Below are 20,265 nucleotides of genomic sequence, written 5' to 3'. Positions count from 1 at the left end.
TGTGTGTGTATTGCAGCCACTTGCTTTGTTTCTAATTGCCTGGTAAGCTCTGCTAGTTGCTTGGCAAACACCTTGTTTTGGGCTAGAATTGTATCAACATGGTTCAGCTCCATGACTCCCTTAGTGTTGTGCCTTTCTGATGCATAGTAGTACTCATTCTCAGCCACTGTCTCGATCACTTCAATGGCTTCTTCCACGGTCTTTTTCTTGTTCAATGAACCTCCTGATGAATGGTCTACAGCCTTCCTTGATTCATAAGAGAGCCCATCATAGAAGATGTGCAATTGCACCCAATCATGGAACATGTTTGGTGGGCATTTCCTTGTCAAGTCCTTGAATCTCTCCCATGCCTCGTAGAGAGTTTCACCATCTTGTTGTCTAAAAGTCTGGACCTCAGATCGAAGCCTATTGACCTTTTGTGGAGGGTAGAAACGTGCCAGAAACTTGCCTTCCACCTCATCCCATGTGGTTAGACTCCCCCTTGGGAATGATTCCAGCCACTTAGCTGCCTTGTCCCTAAGTGAAAATGGGAACAAGAGCAGTTTATAGGCATCTTCCTGGACTCCATTGGACTTCACAGTGTCACAAATTCTCAGGAATTTTGTGAGATGTTGGTTTGGGTCTTCATTAGCACTTCCTCCAAAGGAACAATGATTTTCCACCAATGATATTAGCTGTGGCTTGAGCTCAAAATTGTTGGCCTGAATGGGTGGTTTCTGGATGCTACTACCACAATTCCCAGAGGTTGGGTTTATGTATGAACTAAGAACCCTCCTCTCAGGAATGGCATTGTTTCCATCAGCTCTCTCATGGTTGTGAACTTCTCTATCCATGTTGAGATCTAGAGCTTCCTCAAAATTGTCCTCAGATTCTCCTTCAGATTCCTCTTCTCCCACTACTCTCTTCCCTCTTGCTTCCCTTCTAAGTCTATGAAGGGTCCTTTCCGGTTCGGTATATGGAGGAGTTGATGTCTCTCCTCTCCTACCTGTCATACAAGAACACAGCTCAAACACAAACAGGTAAAATACTCTTGGTTAATGGAAGAGTATGGTCAGCTCAATTGAGGAATTAATTCAAACAGTTAGTGAGTCAGTGAGTTAGTTGCATGAATTTAAAGGCATAAAGAAAGAAAGCATGTAACCAAGTGCAGAAATTAAAATTCAACAAGTATTTAGAACAGAATTAACAAAGCAAGAGAAAATTGCTCAATCTAGTTAGCTTCCAATTTGAGAATTGTCAATCGAAAACCAATCCCCGGCAACGGCGCCATAAACTTGATGCGCATAAACATGTTATGCTACGATTTAGGAAATTGCACGATCGGCAAAATTCCTTCCGGCAAGTGCACCGGTTATCGTCGTCAAGTAAAAACTCACAATAGAGTGAGGTCGAATCCCACAAGGATTGGTTGAGTGAGCAATTCGGATTAGAAGTGTGTTCTAGTTGAGCGGAATCAAGAATTGAGATGAGAATTGCGGAATGTAAAATTGGCGGGAAAAGTAAATGACAAGAAAATTAAATGGCTGAATCTTAAATTGCATGAATTAAAGAGCAGAATGTAAATTGCTGAAATTAAAAGGGAATGGGGATGATTGCAAGAATTGAATTGCAGAATGTAAAGAGAAAGTGGAAATCAGAAATGGGGAGTTCATTGGGTTTAGGAGATATTGAAATCTCCGAATCAAAACATGTAAATCTCTTCCTCAACCAATGCATTCATTGAATTTTGCTTGGCAATCTTATATGATTGGATCCCAATTCCTTGGCTCACCAATGCTCTCTAAAAACAAACAAATTCCCAATCCCTTGGTTTAAATGTTCATAAGAAGAGATGATGCTTGATCACTGATTATACCACACAATTTCATGAACCACAATTTGGTAGGATTACATGTCACAATATCCATCCAAACCCCAATCCAATCCACTGTGAGAAAGCTTCTCTAGCATGAATCCTCCATTCCTTTCCCAAGGCTCCGAAGGATTCCAAGTATGAGTAGTCTCTTTCCCAAGACAACTACTCAATGGAATTAGATCGAGAAGCTTTCTAACAAAATTCAAGAGAAAAGATTGAAGAAGAAGATAAACTATTATTGATTCATTGAATTACAATAGAGCTCCCTAACCCAATGAAAGGGGGTTTAGTGAATCATAGCTCTGAATTCAATTACAAAGAAAAAGAAACTAGCTAAAAGTGAAAGTAAAAGTCCCCCCTAACTTAACTTCTATCCTATTTATACACTTTCTATATTGAGCTTCAGTTGTGCTTCTTGGGCTTTGAGGCCTCTCCTTGCTTTCCTTTTGTCTTGGGTTTATGATCCATAATCTTGATGAGGTTGTTGATCCAAATCCTGTAACATTTATTGAGCCAACTTAGTGATAATCAAATAATGGCACATGACTCAATAAATGAGATTTCAAACTCATCAATCCCTCAGGCCCAATCCCATAAACCATGATATTCAATTGGGTTTCATACCAAAGTAAGTTTAAGTTAATAATTGTGCTCAAAGACTAACTTAAATCACAATATTTTTGGCCCAGAAACCTTTTTTCAAGAGTGGCGTTTAAGTTGTAGTTTAAGCTTAAACTGCAACTTAAACGCCAGACACTTCCAGTGATGCCATTTGTAGAAGCACGTTTAAGCTTCAGTTAAGGTTAAACTGAAGCTTAAACGTGGAAATGGAAGAAGGTAGCCCTGGAGAGTCATGTAGTCGAACACGTTTAAGCTTCAGTTTAAGGTTAAACTGAAGCTTAAACGTGGAGATAGGAAGGGCAGCCCTGGAGGTCGAACACGTTTAACCTCCAGTTTGAGGTCAAACTGGAGGTTAAACGTGGAAGCTTGGAATGGTGGCCCTGGAGGTGTCGAACACGTTTAACCTCCAGTTTGGGGTCAAACTGGAGGTTAAACGTGGAGATGGAGAGAGCAACCCTGGAGTGAAAAAACTATCGAACACGTTTAAGCTCCAGTTTGAGTCAAACTGGAGCTTAAACGTGGAATGGCCCCTGGTACTCTTCCTGGTTCTGGCGTTTAACCTCCAGTTTGAGGTCAAACTGGAGGTTAAACGTGGAACTCCTCCCTGGGTGGCATACTCATTCTGGCGTTTAACCTCCAGTTTGAGGTCAAACTGGAGGTTAAACGTGGAATGCTCCTTAAGTGAGGCTTTTCATTCTGGCGTTTAACCTCCAGTTTGAGGTCAAACTGGAGGTTAAACTTCAATCCCAGCATTTCTTATTCTTCATGATTTTGGCGTTTAAGCTCCAGTTTAGGCTTAAACTGGAACTTAAACTCCACATGTGATATTCAAGCTTCCTTTATTGATTTTGTTGCTTCCTTGCTTAGCCTCTTCTTCCCTGAAATCATCCAAACAATTGCATCAAAGTCTTGCAAAATTTCATGAGAAATCTTTCATTCATAGCATTTAAGTAATATAACTAAAACTCATGGAATTTGCATCGAAATCATATTGTTTGGATGGTTCATTACTTTGTTCTTCATTTAACCATTTTTGGTTACTTTAAGCTCAAGAAAATGCATAAAACAACTAAAACTAACAGAAAAATGCTAGTGAAACTAGCCTATGATGCCTTGGCATCAGCGCACATAATTATCATAAGCATGTCTCGCGACGTAGGGTAAGTCGAGCTGCGAATCCCTGCGGGGCCCGTGCGAGCTTGCCAAAAATCAGGTAATTGAGGCTCGCTTTAGCTAAACTATTCAAGATAGTGTCGTTTGAAGAACGAGGGTAAGAACGACGTAAAAAAAAAGGTGCAACACGAGGACATCCCAGGAGGTCACCCATCCTAGTACTACTCTCGCGCAAGCAAGCTTAACTGCGGAGTTCTGATGGGATCTGGTGCATTAGTGCTGGTATGATCGCACCTATTAAAGTATGCGCACACAATTATCATAAGCATGTCTCGCGACGTAGGGTAAGTCGAGCTGCGAATCCCTGCGGGCCCGGGCGAGCTTGCCGAAAATCAGGTCATTGAGGCTCGCTTAAGCTAAACTATTCAAGATAAAAAAAAAAAAAGAGAGAGAGAGGTGCAGCACGAGAACTTCCCAAGAGGTCACCCATGCTAGTACTACTCTCGCCCAAGGACGCTTAACTGCGGAGTTCTGATGGGATCCGGTAAATTAGTGCTGGTATGATCGTACCTATTAAAGTATGCGCACATAATTATCATAAGCATCTCTCGCGACGTAGGGTAAGTCGAGCTGCGAATCCTTGCGGGGCCAGTGCGAGCTTGCCGAAAATCAGGTCATTGAGGCTTGCTTTAGCTAAACTATTCAAGTTAGCGTCGTTTAAAGAACGAGGGTAAGCACGACGTAAAAAAAAAAGGTTCAACACAAGGACTTCACAGGAGGTCACCCATCCTAGTACTACTCTCGCCCAAGCACGCTTAACTGCGGAGTTCTGATAGGATCCGGTGCATTAGTTCTTGTATGATCGCACCTATTAAAGTTTGCGCACATAATTATCATAGGCATCTCTCACGACGTAGGGTAAGTCGAGCTGCGAATCCCTGCGGGGCCTGTGCGAGGTTGCCGAAAATTAGGTCATTGAGGCTCGCTATAGCTAAACTATTCAAGATAGCGTCGTTTAAAGAGCGAGGGTAAGCACGACGTAAAAAAAAAGGTGCAACACGAGGACTTCCCAGGAGGTCACCCATCCGAGTACTACTCTCGCCCAAGCACGCTTAACTGCGGAGTTCTAATGGGATCCGGTGCATTAGTGCTGGTATGATCGCACCTGTTAAAGTATGCGCACACAATTATCATAAGCATGTCTCGCGACGTAGGGTAAGTCGAGCTGCGAATCCCTGCGGGGCCCGTGCGAGCTTGCCGAAAATCAGGTCATTGAGGCTCGCTTTAGCTAAACTATTCAAGATAGCGTCGTTTAAGGAACGACGGTAAGCATGACGTAAAAAAAAAAGGTGAAACACGAGGACTTCCCAAGAGGTCACCCATCCTAGTACTACTCTCGCCCAAGCACGCTTAACTGCAGAGTTCTGATGGGATCCGGTGCATTAGTGCTGGTATGATCGCACCTGTTAAAGTATGCGCACACAATTATCATAAGCATGTCTCGCGACGTAAGGTAAGTCGAGCTGCGAATCCTTGCAGGCCCGTGCGAGCTTGCCGAAAATCAGGTAATTGAGGCTCGCTTTAGCTAAACTATTCAAGATAGCGTCGTTTAAAGAACGAGGGTAAGCACGACGTAAAAAAAAAAATGGTGCAACCCGAGGACTTCCCAAGAGGTCACCCATCCTAGTACTACTCTCGCCCAAGCACGCTTAACTGCGGAGTTCTGATGGGATCCGGTGCATTAGTGCTGGTATGATCGCACCTATTAAGGTTTGCGCACATAATTGTCATAAGCATCTCTCGCGTCGTAGGGTAAATCGAGCTGCGAATCCCTGCGGGGCCTGTGTGAGCCTGCAGAAAATCAGGTCATTGAGGCCCACTTTAGCTAAACTATTCAAGATAGAGTCGTTTAAAGAACGAGGGTAAGCACGACCTAAAAAAAAAGGTGCAACACGAGGACTTCCCAGGAGGTCACCCATCCTAGTACTACTCTCGCCCAAGCACGCTTAACTGCAGAGTTCTGATGGGATCCCGTGCATTAGTGCTGGTATGATCGCACCTGTTAAAGTATGCGCACACAATTATCATAAGCATGTCTCGCGACGTAACGTAAGTCGAGCTGCGAATCCCTGTAGAGCCCGTGCGAGCTTGCCGAAAATCAGGTAATTGAGGCTCACTTTAGCTAAACTATTCAAGATAGCGTCGTTTAAAGAACGAGGGTAAGCACGACGTAAAAAAAAAAGGTGCAACACAAGGACTTCGCAGTAGGTCACCTATCCTAGTACTACTCTCGCCCAAGCACGCTTAACTGCGGAGTTCTGATAGGATCCAGTGCATTAGTGCTGGTATGATCGCACCTATTAAAGTTTGCGCACATAATTATCATAAGCATCTCTCGCGACGTAGGGTAAGGCGAGCTGCGAATCCTGCGGGGCCTGTGCGAGCTTGCCGAAAATCAGGTCATTGAGGCTCGCTTTAGCTAAACTATTCAAGATAGCGTCGTTTAAAGAACGAGGGTAAGCACGACGTAGAAAAAAAAAGGTGCAACACAAGGACTTCACAGGAGGTCACCCATCCTAGTACTACTCTCGCCCAAGCACGCTTAACTGCGGAGTTCTGATAGGATCTGGTGCATTAGTGCTTGTATGATCGCACCTATTAAAGTATGTGCACATAATTATCATAAGCATCTCTCGCGACGTAGGGTAAGTCGAGCTGCGAATCCCTGCGAGGCCCGTGCGAGCTTGCCGAAAATCAAGTCATTGAGGCTTGCCTTAGCTAAGCTATTCAAGATAGCATCGTTTAAAGAACGATTGTAAGCACGATGTAAAAAAAAAGGTGCAACACAAGGACTTCACAGGAGGTCACCCATCCTAATACTACTCTCGCCCAAGCACGCTTAACTGCGGAGTTCTGATAGGATCCGGTACATTAGTGCTTGTAAGATCGCACCTATTAAAGTTTGCGCACATAATTATCATAAGCATCTCTCGCGACGTAGGGTAAGTCGAGCTGCGAATCCCTGTGGGGCCTGTGCGAGCTTGCCGAAAATTAGGTCATTGAGGCTAGCTTTAGCTAAACTATTCAAGATAGCGTCGTTTAAAGAACGAGGGTAAGCACGCGTAAAAAAAAAAAGGTGCAACATGAGGACTTCCCAGGAGGTCACCCATCCTAGTTCTACTCTCGCCCATGCACGCTTAACTGTGGAGTTCTGATGGGATCCGGTGCATTAGTGCTGGTATGATCGCACCTGTTAAAGTATCCACACACAATTATCATAAGCATGTCTCGCGACGTAGGGTAAGTCGAGCTGCGAATCCCTGCGGGGCCCGTGCGAGCTTGCCGAAAATCAGGTAATTAAGGCTCGCTTTAGCTAAACTATTCATGATAGCGTCGTTTAAAGAACGAGGGTAAGCACGACGTAAAAAAAAAAGGTGCAACACAAGGACTTCGCAGGAGGTCACCCATCCTAGTACTACTCTCGCCCAAGCACGCTTAACTGCGGAGTTCTGATAGGATCCGGTGCATTACTGCTGGTATGATCACACCTATTAAAGTTTGCGCACATAATTATCATAAGCATCTCTCGTGACGTAGGGTAAGTCGAGCTGCGAATCCTGCGGGGCCTGTGCGAGCTTGCCGAAAATCAGGTCATTGAGGCTCGCTTTAGCTAAACTATTCAAGATAGCGTCGTTTAAAGAACGAGGGTAAGCATGACATAAAAAAAAAGGTGCAACACGAGGACATCCCAGGAGGTCACCCATCCTAGTACTACTCTCGCCCAAGCACGCTTAACTGCGGAGTTCTGATGGGATCCGGTGCATTAGTGCTGGTATGATCGCACCTATAAAAGTTTGCGCACATAATTATCATAAGCATCTCTCGCGACGTAGGGTAAATCGAGCTGCGAATCCCTGCGGGGCCTGTGCGAGCTTGCCGAAAATTAGGTCATTGAGGCTCGCTTTAGCTAAATTATTCATGATAGCGTCGTTTAAAGAACGAGGGTAAGCATGACGAAAAAAAAAAGGTGAAACACGAGGACTTCCCAAGAGGTCACCCATCCTAGTACTACTCTCGCCCAAGCACGCTTAACTGTGGAGTTCTGATGGGATCCGGTGCATTAGTGCTGGAATGATCACACCTGTTAAAGTATGCGCACACAATTATCATAAGCATGTCTCGCGACGTAAGGTAAGTCGAGCTGCGAATCCCTGCGGAGCCCGTGCGAGCTTGCCGAAAATCAGGTAATTGAGGCTCGCTTTAGCTAAACTATTCAAGATAGCGTCGTTTAAAGAACGAGGGTAAGCACGACATAAAAAAAAAGGGTGCAACACAAGGACTTCCCAGGAGGTCACCCATCCTAGTACTACTCTCGCCCAAGCACGCTTAACTGCAGAGTTCTTATAGGATCCGGTGCATTAGTGCTTGTATGATCGCACCTATTAAAGTATGTGCACATAATTATCATAAGCATCTCTCGTGACGTAGGGTAAGTCGAGCTGCGAATCCTGCGGGGCCTGTGCGAGCTTGCCGAAAATCAGGTCATTGAGGCTCGCTTTAGCTAAACTATTCAAGATAGCGTCGTTTAAAGAACGAGGGTAAGCATGACATAAAAAAAAAAGGTGCAACACGAGGACATCCCAGGAGGTCACCCATCCTAGTACTACTCTCGCCCAAGCACGCTTAACTGCGGAGTTCTGATGGGATCCGGTGCATTAGTGCTGGTATGATCGCACCTATAAAGTTTGCGCACATAATTATCATAAGCATCTCTCGCGACGTAGGGTAAATCGAGCTGCGAATCCCTGCGGGGCCTGTGCGAGCTTGCCGAAAATTAGGTCATTGAGGCTCGCTTTAGCTAAATTATTCATGATAGCGTCGTTTAAAGAACGAGGGTAAGCATGACGTAAAAAAAAAGGTGAAACACGAGGACTTCCCAAGAGGTCACCCATCCTAGTACTACTCTCGCCCAAGCACGCTTAACTGTGGAGTTCTGATGGGATCCGGTGCATTAGTGCTGGAATGATCACACCTGTTAAAGTATGCGCACACAATTATCATAAGCATGTCTCGCGACGTAAGGTAAGTCGAGCTGCGAATCCCTGCGGAGCCCGTGCGAGCTTGCCGAAAATCAGGTAATTGAGGCTCGCTTTAGCTAAACTATTCAAGATAGCGTCGTTTAAAGAACGAGGGTAAGCACGACATAAAAAAAAAGGGTGCAACACAAGGACTTCCCAGGAGGTCACCCATCCTAGTACTACTCTCGCCCAAGCATGCTTAACTGCGGAGTTCTGATAGGATCCGGTGCATTAGTACTGGTATGATCACACCTATTAAATTTTGCGCACATAATTATCATAAGCATCTCTCGCGACGTAGGGTAAGTCGAGCTGCGAATCCTACGGGGCCTGTGCGAGCTTGCCGACAATCAGGTCATTGAGGCTCGCTTTAGCTAAACTATTCAAGATAGCGTCGTTTAAAGAACGAGGGTAAGCACGACGTAGAAAAAAAAAAGGTGCAACACAAGGACTTCACAGGAGGTCACCCATCCTGGTACTACTCTCGCCCAAGCACGCTTAACTGCAGAGTTCTGATAGGATCCGGTGCATTAGTGCTTGTATGATCGCACCTATTAAAGTATGCGCACATAATTATCATAAGCATCTCTCGCGACGTAGGGTAAGTCGAGCTGCCAATCCCTGCGGGGCCCGTTCGAGCTTGCCAAAAATCAGGTCATTGAGGCTCGCTTTAGCTAAACTATTCAAGATAGCATCGTTTAAAGAACGAGGGTAAGCACGACGTAGAAAAAAAAAGGTGCAACACAAGGACTTCACAGGAGGTCACCCATCCTAGTACTACTCTCGCCCAAGCACGCTTAACTGCAGAGTTCTTATAGGATCCGGTGCATTAGTGCTTGTATGATCGCACCTATTAAAGTATGTGCACATAATTATCATAAGCATCTCTCGCGACGTAGGGTAAGTCGAGCTGTGAATCCCTGCGAGGCCCGCGCCAGCTTGCCGAAAATCAGGTCATTGAGGCTTGCCTTAGCTAAGCTATTCAAGATAGCATCGTTTAAAGAACGATTGTAAGCACGATGTAAAAAAAAAGGTGCAACACAAGGACTTCACAGGAGGTCACCCATCCTAATACTACTCTCGCCAAAGCACGCTTAACTGCGGAGTTCTGATGGGATCCGGTGCATTAGTGCTGGTATGATCGCACCTATTAAAGTTTGCGCACAGAATTATCATAAGCATCTCTCGCGACGTAGGGTAAGTCGAGCTGCGAATCCCTGCGGGGCCTGTGCGAGCTTGCCGAAAATCAGGTCATTGAGGCTCGCTTTAGCTAAACTATTCAAGATAGCGTCGTTTAAAGAAGGAGGGTAAGCATGACGTAAAAAAAAAGGTGAAACACGAGGACTTCCCAAGAGGGCACCCATCCTAGTACTACTCTCGCCCAAGCACGCTTAACTGCGGAGTTCTGATGGGATCCGGTGCATTAGTGCTGGTATGATCACACCTGTTAAAGTATGCGTACACAATTATCATAAGCATGTCTCGCGACGTAAGGTAAGTCGAGCTGCGAATCCCTGCGGAGCCCGTGCGAGCTTGCCGAAAATCAGGTAATTGAGGCTCGCTTTAGCTAAACTATTCAAGATAGCGTCGTTTAAAGAACGATGGTAAGCACGACGTAAAAAAAAAGGTGCAACACAAGGACTTCCCAGGAGGTCACCCATCCTAGTACTACTCTCGCCCAAGCATGCTTAACTGCGGAGTTCTGATAGGATCCGGTGCATTAGTACTGGTATGATCACACCTATTAAAGTTTGCGCACATAATTATCATAAGCATCTCTCGCGACGTAGGGTAAGTCGAGCTGCGAATCCCTGCGGGGCCTGTGCGAGCTTGCCAAAAATTAGGTCATTGAGGCTCGCTTTAGCTAAACTATTCAAGATAGCGTCGATTAAAGAACGAGGGTAAGCACGACGTAAAAAAAAAGGTGCAACACGAGGACTTCCCAAGAGGTCACCCATCCTAGTTCTACCCTCGCCCAAGCACGCTTAACTGCGGAGTTCTGATGGGATCTGGTGCATTAGTGCTGGTATGATCGCACCTGTTAAAGTATGCGCACACAATTATCATAAGCATGTCTCGTGACGTAGGGTAAGTCGAGCTGCGAATCCCTGCTGGGCCCGTGCGAGCTTGCCGAAAATCAGGTAATTGAGGCTCGCTTTAGCTAAACTATTCAAGATAGCGTCGTTTAAAAACGAGGGTAAGCACAACGTAAAAAAAAAGGTGCAACACAAGGACTTCGCAGGAGGTCACCCATCCTAGTACTACTCTCGCCCAAGCACGCTTAATTGCGGAGTTCTGATAGGATCCGGTGCATTAGTGCTGGTATGATCACACCTATTAAAGTTTGTGCACATAATTATCATAAGCATCTCTCGCGACGTAGGGTAAGTCGAGCTGCGAATCCTGCGGGGCCTGTGCGAGCTTGCCGAAAATCAGGTCATTGAGGCTCGCTTTAGCTAAACTATTCAAGATAGCGTCGTTTAAAGAACGAGGGTAAGCCGACGTAAAAAAAAAAAAGGTGCAACACGAGGACTTCCCAGAGGTCACCCATCCTAGTACTACTCTCGCCCAAGCACGCTTAACTGCGGAGTTCTGATGGGATCCGGTGCATTAGTGCTGGTATGATCGCACCTATTAAAGTTTGCGCACATAATTATCGTAAGCATCTCTCGCGACGTAGGGTAAGTCGAGCTGCGAATCCCTGCGGGGACTGTGCGAGCTTGCCGAAAATCAAGTCATTGGGGCTCGCTTTAGCTAAACTATTCAAGATAGCGTCGTTTATAGAACGAGGGTAAGCATGACGTAAAAAAAAGGTGAAACACGAGGACTTCCCAAGAGGACACCCATCCTAGTACTACTCTCGCCCAAGCACGCTTAACTACGGAGTTCTGATGGGATCCGGTGCATTAGTGCTGGTATGATCGCACCTGTTAAAGTATGCGCACACAATTATCATAAGCATGTCTCGCGACGTAAGGTAAGTCGAGCTGCGAATCCCTGCGGTGTCCGTGCGAGCTTGCCGAAAATCAGGTAATTGAGGCTCACTTTATCTAAACTATTCAAAATAGCGTCGTTTAAAGAACGAGGGTAAGCACGACGTAAAAAAAAAGGTGCAATACAAGGACTTCGTAGGAGGTCACCCATCCTAGTACTACTCTCTCCCAAGCACGCTTAACTGCGGAGTTCTGATAGGATCCGGTGCATTAGTGTTGGTATGATCGCACCTATTAAAGTTTGCGCACATAATTATCATAAGCATCTCTCGTGACGTAGGGTAAGGCGAGCTGCGAATCCTGCGGGGCCTTTGTGAGCTTTTCGAAAATCAGGTCATTGAGGCTCGCTTTAGCTAAGCTATTCAAGATAGCGTCGTTTAAAGAACGAGTGTAAACACGACGTAAAAAAGAAAAAAGGTGCAACACGAGGACTTCCCAGGAGGTCACCCATCCTAGTACTACTCTAACCGAAGCACGCTTAACTGTGGAGTTCTGATGGGATCCGGTGCATTAGTGCTGGTATGATCGCACCTTTAAAGTATGCGCACACAATTATCATAAGCATGTCTCGCGACGTAGGGTAAGTCGAGCTGCAATCCCTGCGGAGCCCGTGCGAGCTTGCCGAAAATCAGGTAATTGAGGCTCACTTTATCTAAACTATTCAAGATAGCGTCGTTTAAAGAACGAGGGTAAGCACGACGTAAAAAAAAAAGGTGCAACACAAGGACTTCCCAGGAGGTCACCCATCCTAGTACTACTCTCGCCCAAGCACGCTTAACTGCGGAGTTCTGATAGGATCCGGTGCATTAGTGTGGTATGATCGCACCTATTAAAGTTTGCGCACATAATTATCATAAGCATCTCTCGTGACGTAGGGTAAGCGAGCTGCGAATCCTGCGGGGCCTGTGAGCTTGCCGAAAATCAGGTCATTGAGGCTCGCTTTAGCTAAACTATTCAAGATAGCGTCGTTTAAAGAACGAGGGTAAGCACGACGTAAAAAAAAAAAGGTGCAACACGAGGACTTCCCAGGAGGTCACCCATCCTAGTACTACTCTCGCCAAGCACGCTTAACTGCGGAGTTCTGATGGGATCCGGTGCATTAGTGCTGGTATGATCGCACCTATTAAAGTTGCGCACATAATTATCATAAGCATCTCTCGCGACGTAGGGTAAGTCGAGCTGCGAATCCCTGCGGGGCCGTGCGAGCTTGCCGAAAATCAGGTCATTGAGGCTCGCTTTAGCTAAACTATTCAAGATAGCGTCGTTTAAAGAACGAGGGTAAGCACGACGTAAAAAAAAAAAGGTGCAACACAGGACTTCCCAGGAGGTCACCCATCCTAGTACTACTCTCGCCAAGCACGCTTAACTGCGGAGTTCTGATGGGATCCGGTGCATTAGTGCTGGTATGATCGCACCTATTAAAGTATGCGCACATAATTATCATAAGCATGTCTCGCGACGTAGGGTAAGTCGAGCTGCGAATCCCTGCGGGGCCCGTGCGAGCTTGCCGAAAATCAGGTCATTGAGGCTCGCTTTAGCTAAACTATTCAAGATAGCGTCGTTTAAAGAACGAGGGTAAGCACGACGTAAAAAAAAAAGGTGCAACACGAGGACTTCCCAGGAGGTCACCCATCCTAGTACTACTCTCGCCCAAGCACGCTTAACTGCGGAGTTCTGATGGGATCCGGTGCATTAGTGCTGGTATGATCGCACCTATTAAAGTATGCGCACAAATTATCATAAGCATGTCTCGCGACGTAGGGTAAGTCGAGCTGCGAATCCCTGCGGGCCCGTGCGAGCTTGCCGAAAATCAGGTCATTGAGGCTCGCTTTAGCTAAACTATTCAAGATAGCGTCGTTTAAAGAACGAGGGTAAGCACGACGTAAAAAAAAAAAGGTGCAACACGAGGACTTCCCAGGAGGTCACCCATCCTAGTACTACTCTCGCCCAAGCACGCTTAACTGCGGAGTTCTGATGGGATCCGGTGCATTAGTGCTGGTATGATCGCACCTATTAAAGTATGCGCACACAATTATCATAAGCATGTCTCGCGACGTAGGGTAAGTCGAGCTGCGAATCCCTGCGGGCCCGTGCGAGCTTGCCGAAAATCAGGTAATTGAGGCTCGCTTTAGCTAAACTATTCAAGATAGCGTCGTTTAAAGAACGAGGGTAAGCACGACGTAAAAAAAAAAGGTGCAACACGAGGACTTCCCAGGAGGTCACCCATCCTAGTACTACTCTCGCCCAAGCACGCTTAACTGCGGAGTTCTGATGGATCCGGTGCATTAGTGCTGGTATGATCGCACCTATTAAAGTTGCGCACATAATTATCATAAGCATCTCTCGCGACGTAGGGTAAGTCGAGCTGCGAATCCCTGCGGGGCCGTGCGAGCTTGCCGAAAATCAGGTCATTGAGGCTCGCTTTAGCTAAACTATTCAAGATAGCGTCGTTTAAAGAACGAGGGTAAGCACGACGTAAAAAAAAAAAAGGTGCAACACGAGGACTTCCCAGGAGGTCACCCATCCTAGTACTACTCTCGCCAAGCACGCTTAACTGCGGAGTTCTGATGGGATCCGGTGCATTAGTGCTGGTATGATCGCACCTATTAAAGTTTGCGCACATAATTATCATAAGCATCTCTCGCGACGTAGGGTAAGTCGAGCTGCGAATCCCTGCGGGGCCGTGCGAGCTTGCCGAAAATCAGGTCATTGAGGCTCGCTTTAGCTAAACTATTCAAGATAGCGTCGTTTAAAGAACGAGGGTAAGCACGACGTAAAAAAAAAAAGGTGCAACACGAGGACTTCCCAGGAGGTCACCCATCCTAGTACTACTCTCGCCCAAGCACGCTTAACTGCGGAGTTCTGATGGGATCCGGTGCATTAGTGCTGGTATGATCGCACCTATTAAAGTATGCGCACATAATTATCATAAGCATGTCTCGCGACGTAGGGTAAGTCGAGCTGCGAATCCCTGCGGGGCCCGTGCGAGCTTGCCGAAAATCAGGTCATTGAGGCTCGCTTTAGCTAAACTATTCAAGATAGCGTCGTTTAAAGAACGAGGGTAAGCACGACGTAAAAAAAAAAGGTGCAACACGAGGACTTCCCAGAGGTCACCCATCCTAGTACTACTCTCGCCCAAGCACGCTTAACTGCGGAGTTCTGATGGGATCCGGTGCATTAGTGCTGGTATGATCGCACCTATTAAAGTATGCGCACATAATTATCATAAGCATGTCTCGCGACGTAGGGTAAGTCGAGCTGCGAATCCCTGCGGGGCCCGTGCGAGCTTGCCGAAAATCAGGTATTGAGGCTCGCTTTAGCTAAACTATTCAAGATAGCGTCGTTTAAAGAACGAGGGTAAGCACGACGTAAAAAAAAAAGGTGCAACACGAGGACTTCCCAGGAGGTCACCCATCCTAGTACTACTCTCGCCCAAGCACGCTTAACTGCGGAGTTCTGATGGATCCGGTGCATTAGTGCTGGTATGATCGCACCTATTAAAGTTGCGCACATAATTATCATAAGCATCTCTCGCGACGTAGGGTAAGTCGAGCTGCGAATCCCTGCGGGGCCCGTGCGAGCTTGCCGAAAATCAGGTCATTGAGGCTCGCTTTAGCTAAACTATTCAAGATAGCGTCGTTTAAAGAACGAGGGTAAGCACGACGTAAAAAAAAAAAAAAAAGGTGCAACACGAGGACTTCCCAGGAGGTCACCCATCCTAGTACTACTCTCGCCCAAGCACGCTTAACTGCGGAGTTCTGATGGGATCCGGTGCATTAGTGCTGGTATGATCGCACCTATTAAAGTTTGCGCACATAATTATCATAAGCATCTCTCGCGACGTAGGGTAAGTCGAGCTGCGAATCCCTGCGGGGCCTGTGCGAGCTTGCCGAAAATCAGGTCATTGAGGCTCGCTTTAGCTAAACTATTCAAGATAGCGTCGTTTAAAGAACGAGGGTAAGCACGACGTAAAAAAAAAAGGTGCAACACGAGGACTTCCCAGGAGGTCACCCATCCTAGTACTACTCTCGCCCAAGCACGCTTAACTGCGGAGTTCTGATGGGATCCGGTGCATTAGTGCTGGTATGATCGCACCTATTAAAGTATGCGCACATAATTATCATAAGCATGTCTCGCGACGTAGGGTAAGTCGAGCTGCGAATCCCTGCGGGGCCCGTGCGAGCTTGCCGAAAATCAGGTCATTGAGGCTCGCTTTAGCTAAACTATTCAAGATAGCGTCGTTTAAAGAACGAGGGTAAGCACGACGTAAAAAAAAAAAAGGTGCAACACGAGGACTTCCCAGGAGGTCACCCATCCTAGTACTACTCTCGCCCAAGCACGCTTAACTGCGGAGTTCTGATGGGATCCGGTGCATTAGTGCTGGTATGATCGCACCTATTAAAGTTTGCGCACATAATTATCATAAGCATGTCTCGCGACGTAGGGTAAGTCGAGCTGCGAATCCCTGCGGGGCCTGTGCGAGCTTGCCGAAAATCAGGTCATTGAGGCTCGCTTTAGCTAAACTATTCAAGATAGCGTCGTTTAAAGAACGAGGGTAAGCACGACGTAAAAAAAAAAGGTGCAACACGAGGACTTCCCAGGAGGTCACCCATCCTAGTACTACTCTCGCCCAAGCACGCTTAACTGCGGAGTTCTGATGGGATCCGGTGCATTAGTGCTGGTATGATCGCACCTATTAAAGTTTGCGCACATAATTATCATAAGCATTCTCGCGACGTAGGGTAAGTCGAGCTGCGAATCCCTGCGGGGCCTGTGCGAGCTTGCCGAAAATCAGGTCATTGAGGCTCGCTTTAGCTAAACTATTCAAGATAGCGTCGTTTAAAGAACGAGGGTAAGCACGACGTAAAAAAAAAAAAGGTGCAACACGAGGACTTCCCAGGAGGTCACCCATCCTAGTACTACTCTCGCCCAAGCACGCTTAACTGCGGAGTTCTGATGGGATCCGGTGCATTAGTGCTGGTATGATCGCACCTATTAAAGTATGCGCACATAATTATCATAAGCATGTCTCGCGACGTAGGGTAAGTCGAGCTGCGAATCCCTGCGGGCCGTGCGAGCTTGCCGAAAATCAGGTATTGAGGCTCGCTTTAGCTAAACTATTCAAGATAGCGTCGTTTAAAGAACGAGGGTAAGCACGACGTAAAAAAAAAAAAAAAGGTGCAACACGAGGACTTCCCAGGAGGTCACCCATCCTAGTACTACTCTCGCCCAAGCACGCTTAACTGCGGAGTTCTGATGGGATCCGGTGCATTAGTGCTGGTATGATCGCACCTATTAAAGTATGCGCACATAATTATCATAAGCATGTCTCGCGACGTAGGGTAAGTCGAGCTGCGAATCCCTGCGGGGCCGTGCGAGCTTGCCGAAAATCAGGTCATTGAGGCTCGCTTTAGCTAAACTATTCAAGATAGCGTCGTTTAAAGAACGAGGGTAAGCACGACGTAAAAAAAAAAAGGTGCAACACGAGGACTTCCCAGGAGGTCACCCATCCTAGTACTACTCTCGCCCAAGCACGCTTAACTGCGGAGTTCTGATGGGATCCGGTGCATTAGTGCTGGTATGATCGCACCTATTAAAGTTTGCGCACATAATTATCATAAGCATTCTCGCGACGTAGGGTAAGTCGAGCTGCGAATCCCTGCGGGGCCGTGCGAGCTTGCCGAAAATCAGGTCATTGAGGCTCGCTTTAGCTAAACTATTCAAGATAGCGTCGTTTAAAGAACGAGGGTAAGCACGACGTAAAAAAAAAAAGGTGCAACACGAGGACTTCCCAGGAGGTCACCCATCCTAGTACTACTCTCGCCCAAGCACGCTTAACTGCGGAGTTCTGATGGGATCCGGTGCATTAGTGCTGGTATGATCGCACCTATTAAAGTATGCGCACATAATTATCATAAGCATGTCTCGCGACGTAGGGTAAGTCGAGCTGCGAATCCCTGCGGGGCCCGTGCGAGCTTGCCGAAAATCAGGTATTGAGGCTCGCTTTAGCTAAACTATTCAAGATAGCGTCGTTTAAAGAACGAGGGTAAGCACGACGTAAAAAAAAAAAAAGGTGCAACACGAGGACTTCCCAGGAGGTCACCCATCCTAGTACTACTCTCGCCCAAGCACGCTTAACTGCGGAGTTCTGATGGGATCCGGTGCATTAGTGCTGGTATGATCGCACCTATTAAAGTATGCGCACATAATTATCATAAGCATGTCTCGCGACGTAGGGTAAGTCGAGCTGCGAATCCCTGCGGGGCCCGTGCGAGCTTGCCGAAAATCAGGTCATTGAGGCTCGCTTTAGCTAAACTATTCAAGATAGCGTCGTTTAAAGAACGAGGGTAAGCACGACGTAAAAAAAAAAAGGTGCAACACGAGGACTTCCCAGGAGGTCACCCATCCTAGTACTACTCTCGCCCAAGCACGCTTAACTGCGGAGTTCTGATGGGATCCGGTGCATTAGTGCTGGTATGATCGCACCTATTAAAGTATGCGCACATAATTATCATAAGCATGTCTCGCGACGTAGGGTAAGTCGAGCTGCGAATCCCTGCGGGGCCCGTGCGAGCTTGCCGAAAATCAGGTCATTGAGGCTCGCTTTAGCTAAACTATTCAAGATAGCGTCGTTTAAAGAACGAGGGTAAGCACGACGTAAAAAAAAAAAAGGTGCAACACGAGGACTTCCCAGGAGGTCACCCATCCTAGTACTACTCTCGCCCAAGCACGCTTAACTGCGGAGTTCTGATGGGATCCGGTGCATTAGTGCTGGTATGATCGCACCTATTAAAGTATGCGCACATAATTATCATAAGCATGTCTCGCGACGTAGGGTAAGTCGAGCTGCGAATCCCTGCGGGGCCGTGCGAGCTTGCCGAAAATCAGGTCATTGAGGCTCGCTTTAGCTAAACTATTCAAGATAGCGTCGTTTAAAGAACGAGGGTAAGCACGACGTAAAAAAAAAAAGGTGCAACACGAGGACTTCCCAGGAGGTCACCCATCCTAGTACTACTCTCGCCCAAGCACGCTTAACTGCGGAGTTCTGATGGGATCCGGTGCATTAGTGCTGGTATGATCGCACCTATTAAAGTATGCGCACATAATTATCATAAGCATGTCTCGCGACGTAGGGTAAGTCGAGCTGCGAATCCCTGCGGGGCCGTGCGAGCTTGCCGAAAATCAGGTCATTGAGGCTCGCTTTAGCTAAACTATTCAAGATAGCGTCGTTTAAAGAACGAGGGTAAGCACGACGTAAAAAAAAAAGGTGCAACACGAGGACTTCCCAGGAGGTCACCCATCCTAGTACTACTCTCGCCCAAGCACGCTTAACTGCGGAGTTCTGATGGATCCGGTGCATTAGTGCTGGTATGATCGCACCTATTAAAGTATGCGCACATAATTATCATAAGCATTCTCGCGACGTAGGGTAAGTCGAGCTGCGAATCCCTGCGGGGCCGTGCGAGCTTGCCGAAAATCAGGTCATTGAGGCTCGCTTTAGCTAAACTATTCAAGATAGCGTCGTTTAAAGAACGAGGGTAAGCACGACGTAAAAAAAAAAAAGGTGCAACACGAGGACTTCCCAGGAGGTCACCCATCCTAGTACTACTCTCGCCCAAGCACGCTTAACTGCGGAGTTCTGATGGGATCCGGTGCATTAGTGCTGGTATGATCGCACCTATTAAAGTATGCGCACATAATTATCATAAGCATGTCTCGCGACGTAGGGTAAGTCGAGCTGCGAATCCCTGCGGGCCCGTGCGAGCTTGCCGAAAATCAGGTCATTGAGGCTCGCTTTAGCTAAACTATTCAAGATAGCGTCGTTTAAAGAACGAGGGTAAGCACGACGTAAAAAAAAAAAAAAAAGGTGCAACACGAGGACTTCCCAGGAGGTCACCCATCCTAGTACTACTCTCGCCCAAGCACGCTTAACTGCGGAGTTCTGATGGGATCCGGTGCATTAGTGCTGGTATGATCGCACCTATTAAAGTATGCGCACATAATTATCATAAGCATGTCTCGCGACGTAGGGTAAGTCGAGCTGCGAATCCCTGCGGGGCCGTGCGAGCTTGCCGAAAATCAGGTCATTGAGGCTCGCTTTAGCTAAACTATTCAAGATAGCGTCGTTTAAAGAACGAGGGTAAGCACGACGTAAAAAAAAAAAGGTGCAACACGAGGACTTCCCAGGAGGTCACCCATCCTAGTACTACTCTCGCCCAAGCACGCTTAACTGCGGAGTTCTGATGGGATCCGGTGCATTAGTGCTGGTATGATCGCACCTATTAAAGTATGCGCACATAATTATCATAAGCATGTCTCGCGACGTAGGGTAAGTCGAGCTGCGAATCCCTGCGGGGCCGTGCGAGCTTGCCGAAAATCAGGTCATTGAGGCTCGCTTTAGCTAAACTATTCAAGATAGCGTCGTTTAAAGAACGAGGGTAAGCACGACGTAAAAAAAAAAGGTGCAACACGAGGACTTCCCAGGAGGTCACCCATCCTAGTACTACTCTCGCCCAAGCACGCTTAACTGCGGAGTTCTGATGGGATCCGGTGCATTAGTGCTGGTATGATCGCACCTATTAAAGTATGCGCACATAATTATCAT

General features: G+C 46.9%; 57 non-coding genes across 57 annotated transcripts; 1 reads left to right on the top strand and 56 right to left on the bottom strand.

Moving 5' to 3' along the window:
• Positions 1-303: 303 nt before the first annotated feature.
• On the top strand, positions 304-407 carry LOC112760108 (small nucleolar RNA R71). Its single transcript, XR_003180561.1, has one exon. It is a non-coding gene; the product is annotated as a small nucleolar RNA R71 (small nucleolar RNA).
• A 3,359-nt stretch (positions 408-3,766) lies between these two features.
• LOC112759212 (5S ribosomal RNA) lies at positions 3,767-3,885 on the bottom strand. The gene has a single exon (XR_003179991.1). It is a non-coding gene; the product is annotated as a 5S ribosomal RNA (ribosomal RNA).
• Positions 3,886-4,042: 157 nt separating this feature from the next.
• On the bottom strand, positions 4,043-4,161 carry LOC112759243 (5S ribosomal RNA). Its single transcript, XR_003180022.1, has one exon. It is a non-coding gene; the product is annotated as a 5S ribosomal RNA (ribosomal RNA).
• A 179-nt stretch (positions 4,162-4,340) lies between these two features.
• On the bottom strand, positions 4,341-4,459 carry LOC112759404 (5S ribosomal RNA). Its single transcript, XR_003180161.1, has one exon. It is a non-coding gene; the product is annotated as a 5S ribosomal RNA (ribosomal RNA).
• Positions 4,460-4,637: 178 nt separating this feature from the next.
• Positions 4,638-4,756, bottom strand: LOC112759679 (5S ribosomal RNA). The gene has a single exon (XR_003180286.1). It is a non-coding gene; the product is annotated as a 5S ribosomal RNA (ribosomal RNA).
• A 179-nt stretch (positions 4,757-4,935) lies between these two features.
• Positions 4,936-5,054, bottom strand: LOC112760564 (5S ribosomal RNA). Its single transcript, XR_003180997.1, has one exon. It is a non-coding gene; the product is annotated as a 5S ribosomal RNA (ribosomal RNA).
• Positions 5,055-5,234: 180 nt separating this feature from the next.
• Positions 5,235-5,353, bottom strand: LOC112760023 (5S ribosomal RNA). The gene has a single exon (XR_003180482.1). It is a non-coding gene; the product is annotated as a 5S ribosomal RNA (ribosomal RNA).
• A 178-nt stretch (positions 5,354-5,531) lies between these two features.
• Positions 5,532-5,650, bottom strand: LOC112759967 (5S ribosomal RNA). Its single transcript, XR_003180427.1, has one exon. It is a non-coding gene; the product is annotated as a 5S ribosomal RNA (ribosomal RNA).
• A 179-nt stretch (positions 5,651-5,829) lies between these two features.
• On the bottom strand, positions 5,830-5,948 carry LOC112762227 (5S ribosomal RNA). Its single transcript, XR_003182573.1, has one exon. It is a non-coding gene; the product is annotated as a 5S ribosomal RNA (ribosomal RNA).
• Positions 5,949-6,127: 179 nt separating this feature from the next.
• LOC112762237 (5S ribosomal RNA) lies at positions 6,128-6,246 on the bottom strand. Its single transcript, XR_003182583.1, has one exon. It is a non-coding gene; the product is annotated as a 5S ribosomal RNA (ribosomal RNA).
• A 178-nt stretch (positions 6,247-6,424) lies between these two features.
• Positions 6,425-6,543, bottom strand: LOC112759328 (5S ribosomal RNA). Its single transcript, XR_003180099.1, has one exon. It is a non-coding gene; the product is annotated as a 5S ribosomal RNA (ribosomal RNA).
• Positions 6,544-6,722: 179 nt separating this feature from the next.
• Positions 6,723-6,841, bottom strand: LOC112762240 (5S ribosomal RNA). The gene has a single exon (XR_003182585.1). It is a non-coding gene; the product is annotated as a 5S ribosomal RNA (ribosomal RNA).
• Positions 6,842-7,020: 179 nt separating this feature from the next.
• Positions 7,021-7,139, bottom strand: LOC112762120 (5S ribosomal RNA). Its single transcript, XR_003182473.1, has one exon. It is a non-coding gene; the product is annotated as a 5S ribosomal RNA (ribosomal RNA).
• Positions 7,140-7,316: 177 nt separating this feature from the next.
• Positions 7,317-7,435, bottom strand: LOC112759873 (5S ribosomal RNA). Its single transcript, XR_003180337.1, has one exon. It is a non-coding gene; the product is annotated as a 5S ribosomal RNA (ribosomal RNA).
• Positions 7,436-7,613: 178 nt separating this feature from the next.
• On the bottom strand, positions 7,614-7,732 carry LOC112761334 (5S ribosomal RNA). The gene has a single exon (XR_003181734.1). It is a non-coding gene; the product is annotated as a 5S ribosomal RNA (ribosomal RNA).
• A 179-nt stretch (positions 7,733-7,911) lies between these two features.
• Positions 7,912-8,030, bottom strand: LOC112762309 (5S ribosomal RNA). Its single transcript, XR_003182649.1, has one exon. It is a non-coding gene; the product is annotated as a 5S ribosomal RNA (ribosomal RNA).
• A 178-nt stretch (positions 8,031-8,208) lies between these two features.
• Positions 8,209-8,327, bottom strand: LOC112759861 (5S ribosomal RNA). Its single transcript, XR_003180326.1, has one exon. It is a non-coding gene; the product is annotated as a 5S ribosomal RNA (ribosomal RNA).
• Positions 8,328-8,504: 177 nt separating this feature from the next.
• LOC112761321 (5S ribosomal RNA) lies at positions 8,505-8,623 on the bottom strand. The gene has a single exon (XR_003181722.1). It is a non-coding gene; the product is annotated as a 5S ribosomal RNA (ribosomal RNA).
• A 179-nt stretch (positions 8,624-8,802) lies between these two features.
• On the bottom strand, positions 8,803-8,921 carry LOC112762155 (5S ribosomal RNA). The gene has a single exon (XR_003182506.1). It is a non-coding gene; the product is annotated as a 5S ribosomal RNA (ribosomal RNA).
• Positions 8,922-9,101: 180 nt separating this feature from the next.
• LOC112762294 (5S ribosomal RNA) lies at positions 9,102-9,220 on the bottom strand. The gene has a single exon (XR_003182634.1). It is a non-coding gene; the product is annotated as a 5S ribosomal RNA (ribosomal RNA).
• A 180-nt stretch (positions 9,221-9,400) lies between these two features.
• Positions 9,401-9,519, bottom strand: LOC112762308 (5S ribosomal RNA). Its single transcript, XR_003182648.1, has one exon. It is a non-coding gene; the product is annotated as a 5S ribosomal RNA (ribosomal RNA).
• Positions 9,520-9,697: 178 nt separating this feature from the next.
• LOC112761888 (5S ribosomal RNA) lies at positions 9,698-9,816 on the bottom strand. The gene has a single exon (XR_003182259.1). It is a non-coding gene; the product is annotated as a 5S ribosomal RNA (ribosomal RNA).
• A 178-nt stretch (positions 9,817-9,994) lies between these two features.
• LOC112760352 (5S ribosomal RNA) lies at positions 9,995-10,113 on the bottom strand. The gene has a single exon (XR_003180797.1). It is a non-coding gene; the product is annotated as a 5S ribosomal RNA (ribosomal RNA).
• A 178-nt stretch (positions 10,114-10,291) lies between these two features.
• Positions 10,292-10,410, bottom strand: LOC112761937 (5S ribosomal RNA). Its single transcript, XR_003182304.1, has one exon. It is a non-coding gene; the product is annotated as a 5S ribosomal RNA (ribosomal RNA).
• Positions 10,411-10,588: 178 nt separating this feature from the next.
• On the bottom strand, positions 10,589-10,707 carry LOC112760854 (5S ribosomal RNA). Its single transcript, XR_003181273.1, has one exon. It is a non-coding gene; the product is annotated as a 5S ribosomal RNA (ribosomal RNA).
• A 177-nt stretch (positions 10,708-10,884) lies between these two features.
• On the bottom strand, positions 10,885-11,003 carry LOC112762121 (5S ribosomal RNA). The gene has a single exon (XR_003182474.1). It is a non-coding gene; the product is annotated as a 5S ribosomal RNA (ribosomal RNA).
• Positions 11,004-11,182: 179 nt separating this feature from the next.
• Positions 11,183-11,300, bottom strand: LOC112759955 (5S ribosomal RNA). The gene has a single exon (XR_003180416.1). It is a non-coding gene; the product is annotated as a 5S ribosomal RNA (ribosomal RNA).
• A 177-nt stretch (positions 11,301-11,477) lies between these two features.
• LOC112760517 (5S ribosomal RNA) lies at positions 11,478-11,596 on the bottom strand. Its single transcript, XR_003180953.1, has one exon. It is a non-coding gene; the product is annotated as a 5S ribosomal RNA (ribosomal RNA).
• Positions 11,597-11,774: 178 nt separating this feature from the next.
• LOC112759286 (5S ribosomal RNA) lies at positions 11,775-11,893 on the bottom strand. Its single transcript, XR_003180059.1, has one exon. It is a non-coding gene; the product is annotated as a 5S ribosomal RNA (ribosomal RNA).
• A 181-nt stretch (positions 11,894-12,074) lies between these two features.
• On the bottom strand, positions 12,075-12,193 carry LOC112762253 (5S ribosomal RNA). Its single transcript, XR_003182598.1, has one exon. It is a non-coding gene; the product is annotated as a 5S ribosomal RNA (ribosomal RNA).
• Positions 12,194-12,370: 177 nt separating this feature from the next.
• LOC112762250 (5S ribosomal RNA) lies at positions 12,371-12,488 on the bottom strand. The gene has a single exon (XR_003182595.1). It is a non-coding gene; the product is annotated as a 5S ribosomal RNA (ribosomal RNA).
• Positions 12,489-12,664: 176 nt separating this feature from the next.
• Positions 12,665-12,782, bottom strand: LOC112760701 (5S ribosomal RNA). The gene has a single exon (XR_003181130.1). It is a non-coding gene; the product is annotated as a 5S ribosomal RNA (ribosomal RNA).
• Positions 12,783-12,960: 178 nt separating this feature from the next.
• On the bottom strand, positions 12,961-13,077 carry LOC112762115 (5S ribosomal RNA). The gene has a single exon (XR_003182468.1). It is a non-coding gene; the product is annotated as a 5S ribosomal RNA (ribosomal RNA).
• Positions 13,078-13,256: 179 nt separating this feature from the next.
• Positions 13,257-13,375, bottom strand: LOC112759632 (5S ribosomal RNA). The gene has a single exon (XR_003180282.1). It is a non-coding gene; the product is annotated as a 5S ribosomal RNA (ribosomal RNA).
• Positions 13,376-13,553: 178 nt separating this feature from the next.
• Positions 13,554-13,672, bottom strand: LOC112759621 (5S ribosomal RNA). The gene has a single exon (XR_003180281.1). It is a non-coding gene; the product is annotated as a 5S ribosomal RNA (ribosomal RNA).
• Positions 13,673-13,850: 178 nt separating this feature from the next.
• LOC112760493 (5S ribosomal RNA) lies at positions 13,851-13,968 on the bottom strand. Its single transcript, XR_003180930.1, has one exon. It is a non-coding gene; the product is annotated as a 5S ribosomal RNA (ribosomal RNA).
• A 179-nt stretch (positions 13,969-14,147) lies between these two features.
• Positions 14,148-14,265, bottom strand: LOC112760690 (5S ribosomal RNA). The gene has a single exon (XR_003181119.1). It is a non-coding gene; the product is annotated as a 5S ribosomal RNA (ribosomal RNA).
• A 179-nt stretch (positions 14,266-14,444) lies between these two features.
• Positions 14,445-14,563, bottom strand: LOC112759608 (5S ribosomal RNA). The gene has a single exon (XR_003180279.1). It is a non-coding gene; the product is annotated as a 5S ribosomal RNA (ribosomal RNA).
• Positions 14,564-14,742: 179 nt separating this feature from the next.
• On the bottom strand, positions 14,743-14,860 carry LOC112759944 (5S ribosomal RNA). Its single transcript, XR_003180405.1, has one exon. It is a non-coding gene; the product is annotated as a 5S ribosomal RNA (ribosomal RNA).
• Positions 14,861-15,038: 178 nt separating this feature from the next.
• Positions 15,039-15,156, bottom strand: LOC112760481 (5S ribosomal RNA). Its single transcript, XR_003180919.1, has one exon. It is a non-coding gene; the product is annotated as a 5S ribosomal RNA (ribosomal RNA).
• A 184-nt stretch (positions 15,157-15,340) lies between these two features.
• Positions 15,341-15,459, bottom strand: LOC112759596 (5S ribosomal RNA). The gene has a single exon (XR_003180278.1). It is a non-coding gene; the product is annotated as a 5S ribosomal RNA (ribosomal RNA).
• Positions 15,460-15,638: 179 nt separating this feature from the next.
• LOC112759584 (5S ribosomal RNA) lies at positions 15,639-15,757 on the bottom strand. Its single transcript, XR_003180277.1, has one exon. It is a non-coding gene; the product is annotated as a 5S ribosomal RNA (ribosomal RNA).
• Positions 15,758-15,938: 181 nt separating this feature from the next.
• On the bottom strand, positions 15,939-16,057 carry LOC112759573 (5S ribosomal RNA). The gene has a single exon (XR_003180276.1). It is a non-coding gene; the product is annotated as a 5S ribosomal RNA (ribosomal RNA).
• Positions 16,058-16,236: 179 nt separating this feature from the next.
• On the bottom strand, positions 16,237-16,355 carry LOC112759561 (5S ribosomal RNA). Its single transcript, XR_003180275.1, has one exon. It is a non-coding gene; the product is annotated as a 5S ribosomal RNA (ribosomal RNA).
• Positions 16,356-16,535: 180 nt separating this feature from the next.
• Positions 16,536-16,654, bottom strand: LOC112759549 (5S ribosomal RNA). Its single transcript, XR_003180274.1, has one exon. It is a non-coding gene; the product is annotated as a 5S ribosomal RNA (ribosomal RNA).
• Positions 16,655-16,835: 181 nt separating this feature from the next.
• LOC112759538 (5S ribosomal RNA) lies at positions 16,836-16,954 on the bottom strand. The gene has a single exon (XR_003180272.1). It is a non-coding gene; the product is annotated as a 5S ribosomal RNA (ribosomal RNA).
• A 179-nt stretch (positions 16,955-17,133) lies between these two features.
• On the bottom strand, positions 17,134-17,252 carry LOC112759526 (5S ribosomal RNA). The gene has a single exon (XR_003180262.1). It is a non-coding gene; the product is annotated as a 5S ribosomal RNA (ribosomal RNA).
• A 178-nt stretch (positions 17,253-17,430) lies between these two features.
• On the bottom strand, positions 17,431-17,549 carry LOC112759515 (5S ribosomal RNA). The gene has a single exon (XR_003180251.1). It is a non-coding gene; the product is annotated as a 5S ribosomal RNA (ribosomal RNA).
• Positions 17,550-17,730: 181 nt separating this feature from the next.
• On the bottom strand, positions 17,731-17,849 carry LOC112759503 (5S ribosomal RNA). Its single transcript, XR_003180242.1, has one exon. It is a non-coding gene; the product is annotated as a 5S ribosomal RNA (ribosomal RNA).
• A 180-nt stretch (positions 17,850-18,029) lies between these two features.
• On the bottom strand, positions 18,030-18,148 carry LOC112759491 (5S ribosomal RNA). Its single transcript, XR_003180232.1, has one exon. It is a non-coding gene; the product is annotated as a 5S ribosomal RNA (ribosomal RNA).
• Positions 18,149-18,329: 181 nt separating this feature from the next.
• Positions 18,330-18,448, bottom strand: LOC112759479 (5S ribosomal RNA). Its single transcript, XR_003180222.1, has one exon. It is a non-coding gene; the product is annotated as a 5S ribosomal RNA (ribosomal RNA).
• Positions 18,449-18,627: 179 nt separating this feature from the next.
• On the bottom strand, positions 18,628-18,746 carry LOC112759468 (5S ribosomal RNA). The gene has a single exon (XR_003180211.1). It is a non-coding gene; the product is annotated as a 5S ribosomal RNA (ribosomal RNA).
• Positions 18,747-18,924: 178 nt separating this feature from the next.
• LOC112760470 (5S ribosomal RNA) lies at positions 18,925-19,042 on the bottom strand. The gene has a single exon (XR_003180908.1). It is a non-coding gene; the product is annotated as a 5S ribosomal RNA (ribosomal RNA).
• A 179-nt stretch (positions 19,043-19,221) lies between these two features.
• Positions 19,222-19,340, bottom strand: LOC112759456 (5S ribosomal RNA). Its single transcript, XR_003180204.1, has one exon. It is a non-coding gene; the product is annotated as a 5S ribosomal RNA (ribosomal RNA).
• A 184-nt stretch (positions 19,341-19,524) lies between these two features.
• On the bottom strand, positions 19,525-19,643 carry LOC112759444 (5S ribosomal RNA). The gene has a single exon (XR_003180194.1). It is a non-coding gene; the product is annotated as a 5S ribosomal RNA (ribosomal RNA).
• Positions 19,644-19,822: 179 nt separating this feature from the next.
• On the bottom strand, positions 19,823-19,941 carry LOC112759432 (5S ribosomal RNA). Its single transcript, XR_003180184.1, has one exon. It is a non-coding gene; the product is annotated as a 5S ribosomal RNA (ribosomal RNA).
• A 178-nt stretch (positions 19,942-20,119) lies between these two features.
• LOC112759420 (5S ribosomal RNA) lies at positions 20,120-20,238 on the bottom strand. The gene has a single exon (XR_003180175.1). It is a non-coding gene; the product is annotated as a 5S ribosomal RNA (ribosomal RNA).
• Between the last annotated feature and the right edge of the window lie 27 nt (positions 20,239-20,265).

Source organism: Arachis hypogaea, chromosome 16 (genome assembly GCF_003086295.3).
Source record: "Arachis hypogaea cultivar Tifrunner chromosome 16, arahy.Tifrunner.gnm2.J5K5, whole genome shotgun sequence".
In the NCBI taxonomy this organism is placed as follows: domain Eukaryota; kingdom Viridiplantae; phylum Streptophyta; class Magnoliopsida; order Fabales; family Fabaceae; genus Arachis; species Arachis hypogaea.
Note: the sequence above shows the minus strand (reverse complement) of the source record. Positions and strands in the feature narration are given on the sequence as shown.